Source organism: Sebastes fasciatus, chromosome 8, assembly GCF_043250625.1.
Source record: "Sebastes fasciatus isolate fSebFas1 chromosome 8, fSebFas1.pri, whole genome shotgun sequence".
NCBI classification, from domain to species: Eukaryota; Metazoa; Chordata; class Actinopteri; order Perciformes; family Sebastidae; genus Sebastes; species Sebastes fasciatus.
In genome coordinates this window covers 880792-895699 of record NC_133802.1, presented here as the reverse complement: position 1 = coordinate 895699, position 14908 = coordinate 880792, and positions in this window count along the sequence as shown.

Below are 14908 nucleotides of genomic sequence, written 5' to 3'. Positions count from 1 at the left end.
CCCCACACACAACAGGATATCCGATCCTGAATATTAAACATGTTTAATATTTCGATTTGAAATCGGTGCCGCCAGGATGGACCTCCGAGCCGATCGGGGATGTAAAAAACACTCTTAACTAGGGATGTCACGAGAACCAATACTACGGTACCAAGTCAATGCCAAAATTCTAAAAACCTGACGGTACTCGCTTTCTACAGTACCGAAGGTACTGTACGATGCCTGCAGGGTCCCAAATCCTCACCCGCCAAGCGCCAAGTGCGCCTGCTTCAGTCCTCTGCTCTCTGTGTCAGCGTATGACACACACACACACACACACACACACACACACACACACACACACACACAATAGCGCCATTGCAGCAGAGAGATCCAGAGATGCAGAGATCCTTTATGTTCGAGAACAGGATCCACTCGCGGGGGAAAAAGCTGAACTGAACAAACAAGGTTATTGCTAAATCTCTGAAAAGTGGTGTTTTTTTTATTGAACTCTGTACTCTGTATTTCCGGTGAATGTATTTGGGACTTGCATTTGTTTATCTTACACTTAACTCCCCAGATCCACTTTGTTTTAACCAATCCAACAGCATCCAATCAAGTTTCAGGAGAAAACCATGAAGAACTAACGTTCTCTTATTGAGCACCAGTTGGATCCAGTTACTCTGCTGTTAAAATGACGTTACATCTGGTGAAGAGCTCATATGACCTGTTTAGGACTCGAGACCTGAGTTGGGACTTGAGTCCACAGACTTGAGACTTACTTGTGACTTGCAAAACAATGACTTGGTTCCACCTCTGGTAGCCTTTACCCAGAGAAATGTCACCATGTCAGTGAATTTAAACTACTGCTTGGAATCTGAGGATATACTGTATATAGATACATGTACACACTACACAAGATTTATCGTTTTGTTTTACCGTGGTATCAAATTTGTATCGAGAATCGTGGAAATTCACTGGTATTGGTATCGACTACTAGATTTCTGGTATTGTGACATCCCTAATCTTAACATACCTCACACCCCAGGAATATCTGGAAAGATAATCTTTAGAACCATCAAAAAATTAAGATTGTCCGGAGGGGGGAATTGGGCCAAAAATCAACTTGATTCTTGTGTAGTGTGTGCCCGGCATTAGCTAGCTTATCCAGGAGATGTGATTGTAAAAAATGTTATTCCTTCTTCCATGAGCCACCGCAATGTTAGAAGATAAATCAATGACAGTTAACAGAATAGCCCCCAACTCTCTTGCTTATCTCAAAGTCTCTCAAAACAAGTTACAACAGAACACAGCTGTAAAGAGAAGAGAATGAGAGAGAGAGAGAGGTGTGCAAGAGAACGGTTTCATGCAGTGACCTCTGTTGCACAGGAGTGATAAAATGTCATGGCTTCTGTGCCTTTAATCCATCAAATAACCCCCTTTCCTCAAAAACCCTCAACCATTGTAGCTCATCAAAATGTGCCCTAAAATGAAGATGACCTTATAGAAGGAATTGCAGAGCAAACTGGATATATCCATCAGAAAGTAGAGATGAGTGTGTAGCTCATTTTTTGGCATCAAACCATAATATAGCCAACATATGTTAACAAGAAAATATGGGCAGCACTGTGGAACTCTACTATGAATACATTATGAGGTGACGACCAAATAAAATCACATTTTGCCCCCTGTCACTTTTATGAGGTTACTTTGTATACATGCAGTCATCCAGCAGATGAAAGTCGTTTTATGCATTCGTGTCCAGAAATGACGCTGTCTGCAGGTTTCTAACCAGGGCTAAAAATAGTATAGATATACAACATCTTGGGAGAGGTGGACGGTGTTATGGGCGTAGCGTAGGGAGCATGGGCAGCCAATAAAACAGTACATTTCAGTGTACCGTGGTGTGAGGATAAAATACCATCTCTCCTGAATTAGATTTGTCAATTCACATATTACAATCACTTAGTCAGAAAACCAAAATGGAGCAAAATTAAAAAAAAAGATGGATGGCTTGACGCATCATTTATGTACTGTAGCTCTATATTAAAAAATATACCACAGGCAGCATTTCTGTCTAAATTAGGGCTGTCCGAGAAATTCTTAGTCGACTAAACACTCATACAATTTTGTCAACTAATCGAATAGTTGATTTAATCAACAGATCCGTAAAACTGCATTTCTCCACAAAGAATCACACAAAAGCACAACTTTAAATCTTGTGTTTACCAGAGAGTGCTCATAAGTTTATTGGAAATAAATCATTCAGCATGAAAAAGCATAAAAAATGACTCATCAACTAAAGAACTCTTGACCAAAACGACGGATTAGTCAACAAATCAACTAACGATGCGTTCACACAAAGCGCAAAGCACCTTTTGCGTGGCGCGTTTATATACGAAGTCAAAGTGCGAGAAATTCACGCCCGACGCTGTGTTGCGAAAGCCTATCAACATAGAGATTCTCCTGCTGTCATCACTGACATCACTGACATCCTGACATTGTTGAATCAGAGATGGAGGGCAAACTTATTGTGATCGTTTGCAGCTATGATATTACATCATATTTGTACAGAGACCGGACGAAACTCTGTGTGTAAACCACAGACTGTCTACGGTATAAACAACAACATCGCTGCTGTATTTATGCCTAGATAATGTTGTGTTGAGTATTGATGGAGCAGCTACAATGTTAGCATAGCCTAGCACAAATCGAGCCAAACTCCATTTAGAAAACAAGCATTTTAAAAGTTCTTTGTCATCTTGCAGACAGACGTGATAAAGAATGAATTCAGACTTTTTACAAATAAACATCATTATGGTATTCGGCATCATTTTGATCAGTTTATTGCAATTAAATCACAGCACAATCTATGTATTTTGGGTTCACACTGGAGTAGCGACATGTAGCTTGCTAGATACAGTCAGTGCAATGCTACTGTATGTGAGTACAGTGCGATGCATTGTATTCATTTGGTGAAATTCACAGAGCGCCGCCGGGTGATGTTATGAGCCCAGACATGACGGCGTTTGGTTTTCCGACATATCTGGGACTTCCACAACATGTACAAAGCAGCAACAGTGGTTATTTCTTCCATGGTTGATAACGGAAATAGCGGAAAGAAGACGTTGGTATTTATGAAGACAAGCCCATTCTCCTTTCTGGCGCGTCAGATCCCAGCGGTCAAACTTGTGCAAGTAAAGCGAGGTGAAAATGGTTGGTTTGGGCTTGGTATGAACACATCATAAGACGGGGCAGCCCGAGTCTTAATTCAAGTTTCATTGTATTCTTTCACAATAACATTCATTATTGAACCATCTTTTTACAATTTAAAAGAAAATTAGAATTATCACCTCACGGTTATCAACCAGTCAAATTGTAGATAAGATCCATGTCTGTCATCACGTCATCATTTTATCCTATTAGAGATTAATATGAAATTGTGATGATTAGCATAAATTCTTGAGTTATGGCCAAAAACTTGTTGTATGAGGTCATGATCTTTGACCACCAAAATCTAATCAGTTCATCCTTCAGTCCAAGGGGACGTTTGTGCCAAATTTGAAGAAATTCCCTCCAGGCATCCCTGAGACATCGCATTCACGAGAATGAGTTGGACGGACGGACCGACGGACAGACAACCCGAAAACATCATGCCTCAGGCCATGGCTGTTGCCGGCGCGGAAGCCTAAAAAAATACTATTGGACAAAAGTTTTTTTAAATCACTATATTTCCACACAAATATCCCCTGTGGTTATGAATGTGGCTGCGGCATGAGTGTGTGTGCAAGTACATACATAGAGTGTGTTTCAGAATCCAGGGCTGCAGATGGGACCTGGCCTCATCTACCCGAGTTGTCTATTAGACAGGTGACAGGGTGTCTGTAATCACCACCTCAGCAAAGTTCAGACAGACTATTACCTACACACACACATACACACACACACTCATGCCCTTCTATAATCAGTGTGGCTGGCCAGACTTCCCTCATCATTACCCCTGGAGACAGGAGATAGAAAAATCCCACCAATACCATATCTCCCTGCTCTGGCGGATGGCTAATAGTAGAAATATGGTGAGATTTTTTTTTTTCATTTTGCACAAGGTTGAGAACCCACATTGCACTTCATCACTGTTAGTTACCCCCACCGCCCCTCTAACCTGCCCTGAGGATGAATAATTTTGCATATGAGGTAGTGGAAATGATCATTGAATGAATCATTGTAAAGCGTATGTCATTTGTCACTGTACAGATTCTGGACAACTGCGTGTGATGGATGAAACACAGGGTCAAATCTGTGACTAGAAAAAAAGAGGGATGGAAGGGCAAGGAAGGATGGAGTGGGAAAGAGAAGGGATGGAAGTCTGTGTTAATGATATGGTCGTATGTACACAGTGGAGCTCAGATGTGATTAAGGCAATGATATGATGGGTGGTGTCAGTGCCGAGCTTAATGACTAATGCAATGAGATGGAATTGGAAGAGACACTGGTGTCAGGCTGAAGTGGAATAATGCCTGGAGCCTCTGCAGCAGCAGACACATGGAACTGCCACAATGAGCAGCCTCACAAGCACACATCGTTACGCTAGCTGGAGACTTAGACATGCATAATTAGCTTTACAGCAGAACAATACAAAATTGAAATTCAGTGCTTTTGACATTCTGTCAGGCAAATGATAAATAACCAGAAAAAATAATGATGATGATTATTTCACTTATTTGTCATGAATCAGTATACACTGCTCTAAATGGATGCACACTAAGAAAAAAAATAAATAAATAAAAGGAAAAATTAGAAATATTTTAACAATATAAATGCCTCGGTGGAATGATGAGGACCCCGACCACCATGTACAAAAGTATTCATAACACTGAACTCGAGCATCCTCGGTGGGGAAAACGAGGAGCCTTAGAGCAATCTGTCAACACTGCGATGTGAAAATGCGGAGCGGGAATCCGGAAAATCTGAATTTCCGCATGACAACTTTACACACCGGTTCCGTTTTTGTATCCGCAATGCCGTGTTCCATTTTCATCAATGAGGCCGAATGAGTTTCCTACTAAATACTGCTGGGTCCACTCCACGCAACAAAAACCTATTCAGACAGAGAATGTCTTAGGGGCTAACGTTAACTACACAATACATAAACTAGGGCTGTCAAAGTCAACTCGATAATAACGCGTTAACATAAAGTTATTTTAACGCCACTAATTTCTTTAACGCATTAAAGCAATCGATATTTCGGAGGATGTAGCGGACTCACTATTGAAGCTAGAGTGAAGATACTGGCCTCATATGAAACTAAAAAACCTAAGGAATCCATTCGTCGGACCATGTCGTGATGGCTTGTTGCGAAAGAGGCTAAATAACGCTCCAAACTTGCGCTAAATTTTGGCGAAGAAAAAAACTGGCATGGCCATTTTTAAAGATGGTTCCTTGACCTCTGACCTCAAGATATGTAAATGAGAATGGGTTCTATGGGTACCCATAGAAATTTTGGGTAAGTGATTGTCAAGTTAGCACGCTGACAGCTGTTGTTGCCTGTTGGCCTTGAGTTTGCCATGTTTTGATTTGACGATCAATGTAAGGTGGTCGCGCACATCCAAAACCATAGTAGGCCGGTGCTGGACCAGTAGAAGACAGCAATGGAAAACGTAGAAGAAGGTCTGCACACAGTACCTCCCTTAGAGTGCATTTTATTGGTACATCTTTGTGACATTTTGAGCCCAAGCTCTTCTTCAGACTGTCTGAAGAAGAGCTTGGGCTATAAAATGCACTCAAAGTGAGCTACTGTGTGCGGACTTCTCCTACGTTTTCCATGTTATGATTTGAGCATATTTTTATGCTAAATGCAGTACCTGTGAGGGTTTCTGGACAATATCTCCCATTGTTTTGTGTTGTTAATTGATTTACAATACTAAATAGGTACATACATTTGTATAAAGCAGCATATTTGATCAGAAATATTTGATCGCGATTAATCGCATAATTGTCCATAGTTAGTCGCGATTAATCGCAAATCAATTGCATATTTTTTATCTGTTCCAAATGTACCTTGAAGGGCGATTTGTCAAGTATTTAATACTCTTATCAACATGAGAGTGGACAAATATGCTGCTTTATGCAAATTAAAAAATTCAATACTTGACTCCCTTTAAAAGGACTGTTTGTAAGAATCAGAAATGCTTGTTAACAGCGACACCTGTGGTCGTTAAGTCAACGAAAGTCAGCGTCCTGTTGCGCTTGTGCTCGCTCTAAATAGACATGAACGAGCATCGCTCAAAACAGTGAGGCGACACACGTCAGCTAAAAGCACAATATCACTCTATATTTCAGCTGCTTGGCAGTAATGTTAGCTGACCAGACGGAGGTCTCTCCATGAACATGATTTAGATCTGATCCTAGTGCTTTTCCTGCTTCAGCCTCCTGACCAGGAACAGGGGAGACACCGGCACCCGGTCAGAGACGATAACGTTTCTCGCTGCGGAGCCCCGTCACTTCACAAGACACGGGAAACCTCTGTTGGTCTGGAGGAGCTGCAGCAGTTATTTCTGCACAAACGTCCACTGAACATTCACTAGATATTCTCAGAGCTACAAAGTCTTCTGCAGTGTGTAGTGAGCGCGCATGCACGTAAAAGTGGAGCGCGAGAATGCTCGTTGTGTGTGAGTGAAGGCAGGCAGGCAGCGGAGCAGAGTACAGCAGAGACTCCGGCCCTGGAGACCAAAGCTACGGTCTCCCCTGTCTCTTCTGGCCGTGGTCGGGGGACTGGAGCAGGAAGAGTTAACACTGTTTAACAGACGGGCTTCACCAGATACAACCAAGAGGTTTTGGTGCTTCCGTGTAGTTTGTGTTGGAGTCTTGTCTGAACAGCGTAGCCACATGCGAGCGCGCATGGGAAATCAACCCGGTAGATTTATTCCTGTAAAAAGTTACAAACAGTCCCTTTAAGGTATATTTTGAACTAAGGCTGGGCGATATGGCCTAAAAATAATATCACAATATATTTGGCCAATATCTCGATAGACGATATATATCGTAATATTTTCAAATATCTTCTAAGAACCTCATAAATGCTTGATTTATCCCTTTGATGCATATAATCACACCAATATGATGATTCTTGTAGTCCCAGCAGCATATGTCTGCATTAAAGACTCACCAATCGCGAGGTATAGCCTGTGGCCAAAACTGTCTGGTCCACTTCTTCAGGCTCACTGCTTTGGTTCTGTTAGCTGGATGTTCAGATTGGTAGATGTGGAGAAGTGGGTCACCTCTGTTAGCTGGACGTTCAGATTGGTAGATGTGGAGAAGTGGGTCACCTCTGTTAGCTGGACGTTCAGATTGGTAGTTGTGGAGAAGTGGGTCACCTCTGTTAGCTGGACGTTCAGATTGGTAGATGTGGAGAAGTGGGTCACCTCTGTTAGCTGGACGTTCAGATTGGTAGATGTGGAGAAGTGGGTCACCTCTGTTAGCTGGACGTTCAGATCGGTAGTTGTGGAGAAGTGGGTCACCTCTGTTAGCTGGACGTTCAGATCGGTAGATGTGGAGAAGTGGGTCACCTCTGTTAGCTGGACGTTCAGATTGGTAGATGTGGAGAAGTGGGTCACCTCTGTTAGCTGGACGTTGTTGGATTTATTATGTACAAAAGTGCTTACAATGACCTGCAATAACCTGATTGTTGGATTTGTTGTGCATGAAGTGTTTGCGAGGACAGGGAGGATGCACATTCTGTTCTTTTTGCAAGGTCAAGGAGAGAAAGGAGTCAGAAGGAGAAACAAAGAAGAAGATATGCAGCAAAAACATCACGTGCCATAAGCTCATGACTATTGATATTGTGTAAACCATAAAAACGCTGGATCAGGGATAGCTCGGGATTCAGACTTCACGAACTGACCCATGCACTGTATGTTGTCAGGGACACGTAGACTGGATCCAGAATTCTGTATACTCTTTTATTTTACTTATGCAACATTGATTGTTCGGAATAAATTGTATTATTATGCTTTAACCCGTCTGTTTGGAAAATCTCTTTGTCATACAAGATTAACCAACACGTAACTGGGCCTTGACCTCTTGGAGGTAGAAGGCCAGTTCCTTCAATTGGTGACCCCGACGTGATCTTCGGCATTGAGAAGCGTGTCCAAAGGACGGACAGACCGGCGAGAGAGAGAAAGGGATCCCTGAAATCTTAAAGGTAAGCAGAACCTGTTGTATCGAACTCTGCATATTGGCTTACTCTAAATTATATCTCTTGTTGTGCTGAATCTCCTTTGTAGTGATAAATGTTGCAGAAGTAGAGACTTTTAGTAAAAACTGGAAGGAGGAAAAGCTGCCCTTTAGTGAAGCTTAAAGGAGGAAAGCTGCCCTTTTGGTGAAACTGAAAGGAGGAAAGCTGCCCCTTTGGTAAAACTGAAAGGAGGAAAGCTGCCATTTTGGTGGAACTGAAAGGAGGAAAGCTGCCCTTTTGGTGGAACTGAAAGGAGGAAAGCTGCCCTTTTGGTAACAACTGGAAGGAGGAAAGCTGCCCTTTTAGTAGCGTGTAAAACTATAAGGATTAAAGCTGCCCTTTTAGTGAAAACTAGGAGGAGGAAAGCTGCCCTTTTAGTAGCGTGTAAAACTAAGAGGAGGAAAGCTGCCCTTTTAGTGGCGTGTAAAACTATAAGGATTAAAGCTGCCCTTTTAGTGAAAACTGGGAGGAGGAAAGCTGCCCTTTTAGTAACGAAAACTGGAAGGATTAAAGCTGCCCTTTTAGTGAAAACTGGGAGGAGGAAAGCTGCCCTTTTAGTAAAGAAAACTGGAAGGATTAAAGCTGCCCTTTTAGTGAAAACTGGGAGGAGGAAAGCTGCCCTTTTAGTAGCGTGTAAAAATAACGCCTGTATGAGTGTACATTAATAACTAGTATTCAGAGGAAAATTAAAACTTACTGTTGATACTGGGCCAACATCGCTGGAACATCAAAGTGTCCAGTAGAAGCTTATGTTGGTAGGATCACAGCGAGGGGCATAGCGACCCATTTACTCTGAGTCTAGTTACTGTCATAAACTGAATAAACCTGTGTGAAATAGTACTGGACAGAATGGACGGAGAATTTGACAAAGACTGTGAGGAACGGGGTGGCTGTGGGCCTCCCCGTTTATCATTTGGACAGCAATGGGTTAAAGTCAGGACCAATGTAATCTGTACATTTGATCCCAAGACTAGAAATAAAGAGACTCAAGACCTAGATGAGTGGTATAACATGACAGTGAAGGAAGGGCATTTTCCAGCCACAGGAAGTGAAGCCAAATTCATGCCAGTGATGAGAGCATTAATACAGGTGGTTCATAGAAAGCTGCTGCAAGCAGGACAAGACAAAGAAAAGGGACATATGTTTGTAAAGAGGAAATTGAGGAAGAAAGAAGACGAGTTGGCAAGTAAATTGGTAAAATATAATGTGATACAGATGGCTGCCCTATCAGCCTTAGGCAGCCAGACGAAAGCCACCCACGCAAAAACCGCTGAAGCAAAACCACTAGTGAAACCCTCACCCAGTCCTAGCGCACCCCCACCACCAAACCCACATACTAGCCAGCCGTCACATGACATGTCCCTCCATCAGCAGTACCCACCTGGCCCAAATCCCAACCCCCCTCCTTATCCTCCTCCTACCCCTAGTCCGGTACCAACCCCACAGGACAGTGATTATACAAACGAAGTTATGGCACCATTGTTTCAAGTGTTAGGTGGTACTTTGGAACTAGAAGAGGAAATAGAAAAAGAACGAGGAGCAGGTTCAGCCTCAGAGACGGGTAGTATGTCTGATGTAGCCAGAGAAATAGACAGGCTAAGGGAAGAACTGAGAGATCAGGCTGAACAGTACAGGTTAGGACAAGCCATGTTACCACCAGACTTGCGTAATGGAGACGTAAGAAGGAGAGCTCAATCCACCCCTAAACCCCACACAGAGAGTCCAGACATAGCTGATTGGAGGCAGAGAACTGAGAGAGACACAGAGAGATCCCGTGCAGAGTATCAGGATGTCCACACTAGTGGAGAGGTAGATGAGGACGCTGATGACGAGGCTAGTAGAGCAGTAGAGGAGGGTGATGATGATGAAGATGAAAACATTCCTATCACTATAGAGGGAACCATGAGAACGCACTCCAAAGGAGGGATACATAGGAGACGGGAGGGTGGGGACGAAGAGGCGAGACCATATACACCCCCCAAAACTAGGTCACATAAAGTTTATGGAAAGTACGAAGACAAAGGTGACAAACAGAGGAGTCAGTGTGTTGGCATGTTTCCCATTGTGGCCAAAAGCAACGGTAGAGACGAGTATCAGCCGTTCACTTTAGGTGACATTCAAGCACTGAGTGAGCTCCTCCCAGGAATTCAAGAGGGAGGGGGAGTGTGGCTCACGAGCCTGTATAACAAGACCCGAGGGAAGACTTTAGCTATGGGTGATAGGGTGATATTTTGGGTTTCTCGGTTTCGGACTGGGCACTGAAAGAATTAGAAGCAGCGGCCGGAACAGTCCAGGTGTCAGATAGAAGCCCCCTTAACCCCTACGCTACCTCCTTCGGTAATGCTATTAGACAAAAGTATCCCATACCAGCGGGCAAGCTCCACAGCTTGGTGTTTAAGATTAAGAACGGGGAGAGTGGACGCACGTTCATAGAAAGAGCAAAGACAGAGTGGGCGGGGGCTACGGGGGTGAACCCAGATAAAGAATCACAGCAGTCTCTGTTCAGAATAGCTCTGTTAAAACATGCTCCGGAAGGAGTTAAGAGAAAGATGCAAGAGAATCCAGATATGGCAGGGGCAAAATCATCAAGATGGGAAACACATTTCTGCCATCATCAGGATGCAGAAACCATGGAGGAGGAAGAGGAAAATGAGTCATTAAAAGAGATGGTAGCTCAGTTGACTAAATTACAGTTGGCAGATGCACGGACTCGTGCAACAGATAAGAAAAAGGGAGGGAAAGAGAAAGATACCCAGATGGCTCAAATTGTAACACCAGCTCCAGCCCCGCCACAGAATCCTTATCCACTGCAGGGCCCGCCACAGGCTATGTATCAACCCCAGTATCATGTTCCTTACCAAGCTGCCCCATATCAGCAGCCCCCTTATCATGAAGGCCGGAATAGAGGCAGAGGGAGAGGAGGAGGAGGCAGGGGGAGGGGGTATGCCCAACCAAGAGGAGGCAGTTGTAACATCTGCGGAAACCCGGATCACTGGGCACGTGACTGTCCTCAGAAACAACAACAGCAGATGAGAGGGCCTCCACAGCAGTCATATCAGCCAACAATACAGACTCCACCAAACCAACAGCTAGCTCCAATGCAGGCATACAGCGGGTACTCTGCGCAGGGACCTCCACCTGGTCCATATACACCAGGAATGTTCCCATAGGGGTGCCCGACGGAGATGGAGGGACAGGGGCTGGCAGAGCCCTGTCTCCAGTTGACAGTGAACGGAAAACGAAGATGGTTCATGGTGGATACGGGAGCACGTTACTCCACCTTAGCTGAACCTATGTGTTCCCTTTCCTCTCACTATGTTTCCGTTTTGGGATTTTCCGGCACTGAACAAAGACTGCCTTTTACTGTTCCCCTTCCTGTCCGGCTTGGGAGACAGGTGATGGAGCACCCCTTTTTGTATGCACCTGATTGTCCACGTGATCTCCTGGGAAGAGATGTTTTGGCAGCACTGGGGGCTTCTGTACATTGTTCACCAGAAGCTGTGATAGTGAGTTTCCCCGGAGGAGAAGAAATGGTGTGCTCCTCCCCCTCCAGTGCTGATCGCATGTGCATGTTGAGTCCTGATACCTCACCTGATGCCCCACCACCCTGTGCAGACATATATTGGGCCCTGCTAGCCGACAGAAACCCTCTGATTGACTTTTACAACATGTGGCAACCATGGATTAGGGCTCTACACCCTTACCTCCCTGTTCCCGATCCTCTCCACTGCACTCTGAATTATGACAGAAATCATGATCTTATGTATCAAGATGAGTTCCAACAGAACCTGTTAGATACAACCTGGGGGATAGGAGTAAGAGATGTTTATATAGCACCAGCAGGAGTAGCAGCCGCAGTAAAACTAACCCCAGCACAAGAACAATGGTATCGCATGTCAGAAGAAGCTGTTCCCCATGTGTCCCTAGCCATAGCTCCAAAACATCAGGCTAAAGACTTAGGCCCCATGGTTAAAGCAGCAGTCGCTCTGACAGACTGGGTTCCCACTTCCCTTTTGGGGGTTTCAATCTCACCATCCTCTAACATATATAGACTCTCCTTTTACAATGCAGTGTCAGGTATTTGCAAACATGAGTTACTAACACGCCACCACGGTAGGGAGATGTTAGATGGTGAAGGAGCCACTTCCATGTTGGCAGCTCTCCCTTCCTCACTGTGGTCTACGGGCCCCTTTGATGTTGGCAGGTGCAGCATGGAACCGGTAACTTTCGAGATGAATACTTACTGCCCTATCTGGAGACCTCAGTATAAGCATAAAGTGGAAGCAGCCCAGGGTATCTCCCCTACGATTGAAGGACTGATAAAGGCAGGGGTATTAAGAAAATCTTACTCTCAGTGGAACACTCCCATTTTGCCAGTAATCAAACCCTCCGGCTCATACAGAATGGCTCATGATTTAAGAGCCATCAATGAGCTGGTTTTGACTCCTGTTACACCAGTACCGAACCCATTTTCATTAACATATCTTGAGGTCAGAGGTCAAGGGACCCCTTTGAAGATCGCCGAAATTTAGCGCAAGTTTTGAGAGTTACAGTATTTACTGTAGCCTCCTCCTGACAAGCTGATTGGTACCAATGGATTGCTTAGTATCTTCACTTTAGCTTCAAAGCATTCACAAAAACCCACAAAATCAGTTTTTATAAATTTCCGTGCTAATCTTTTGGACGAAAATCCGTGCGGGGTATGAGGCGGCTTTCAGTCGTTTTAAAGTAGTTCTTTTAAAAAAGTCTGTCCTGCAGATCCTGACCTCACTGAGATGCATCCCCTGTGTTAGACCAGTATAAAGTGTCAGTATATCTCCATACAGCTCCTTCAGCCTGTTAAGTGTAAGAAATGAACAAGATTCACATCACAGTCAAAAATGGGAGGATAGACCAAAAAAAGTGTTAAAAAGCAGCTCAGGATGACCAGGGACATGGCCTCGTTCCACTTTACTGCTGCTTGGCCTTTCAGGAAACAGAACTGCTTGCCATTGCACATCTCCAATAATATCTCTCTGCATACATAAAAAGGAGGATGGGGAGGCTCACAGGAAAGCCCGGATTGTTTATGGTTGCAATATAGATTTTATACTGCTCCCAGGAAAAGGGAATTACGTCTTAAATTACAAAGATGTCTCTGTGAGTTGTCAGCAGCAGGAGTTATATGGGCCTAGCGGCTAGTGTGGCTGTTTGGCTGCGGGGGACACAGGGGAGCTGAAGGCTCCGGAATGGGACTCAGCAGAGGCAGCTGACCTACAGTACGCAGAGTCAGCTCAAAATAACAAAGTTACTCAAACCCCCTGATGAAACAATGGCCCAGATGAGGCCAACGTGTGAAGTACAACAAAGCAGAGGAAGGTAGAAAAACACAACAGACACACACAGCGTAGGCACAAACGCACACGCTGCTTTGTTCGAGTGTAGGATGTAAACTAAGCCCAGCGCAAATCCACATCTGTCTTTCCACAGCTCTGCTGCTTACATTTCAGCAACCGCAACACTTCAGACAATTATAATTGAAAAGCAAGCAGATATATCCTAAAAATAATATATTTTGTTTACAAAACAATAAAAAATGCAATAATACCAAAGACATCAGTACGACAGCTCTTTGAAGTAATTATTGTGGCACTATCTATTTTCAAGTAGATTGTAAAGGACAAAAACATTACTTTTTCAAGGCTTTAAAGCAGCAGTAGGTAGAATTGGGACAAATATGATTAAAAAAAGTTATTTTTAAAAACCGTCACTATATCCTGACAGTAGTAAATGAGACAGGTAATCTGAAAAAAAAATCATGTGCCTGTGTCCTCCGGTGTCCTCCGGTGCTCCTAATAGCATCTACAAGATTTCACAGACCGGAGGAAAACAACCAATCAGAGCTGAGCTGGAGCCTTGCCGTCTCTGAGCAGCTGTCAATCACTCACAAACTCCGACCAAACGGTCAAACTAGGCAACGCTGATCAAATATGAATCAAAATTCTGTTACTGTAATGCCTATTTCTCACATGAAACATCTTGTAGTGTACTGTTTAGCCGTAAAAGGAGAAAGTTTGTGACCCTGCCGACATGTTGAGATAAGTTGAGGAAATACCAAGCACCGCCCACCAGCCGGAGTAAACTTTCCCATTTTACAGTTTAACAGTACACTACAAGACGATTCTGAAAACATCTTACGCAAGAAATAGGCATTACTGTAACAGAATATTAATCAACATTTGATCAGCGCTGCATAGTTTGACCATTTGATCGGAGTTCTCAAGTGATTGACAGTTGCCTCCGTTGAATGAACAGCCAATAGGATCGCTCTCTCTCTGAAATGACCTGTAATTGGATTTAGATTTAGATTTTTTTAAAGTCTGAAAACAGAGCCATGAGGAGGGGCAGAAGTCTAGTTATCTCTCAGAACACTTGAATTACAATATGCTGAAAGGTTATTATGGAATTTTACCCAATGATGCCAAAAATATTTTACCAAATGCAGGTTTAAGTGTTTCGAACAATACAACAACAAATAAAATGTAATAGAGCTGCTTACAGGTTAAGTGCTCTATTAGGTATCTTATAGGGATGCTCATTTTGAAAAATGTTCTTAACCGATAACCGACCCTCGTTAACCAATTATTAACCGTTAACCGACAAGATTTGTGCCTCGAATGCAGCGGTGTACCAGCTGCAGGAGCACAACAGATATTG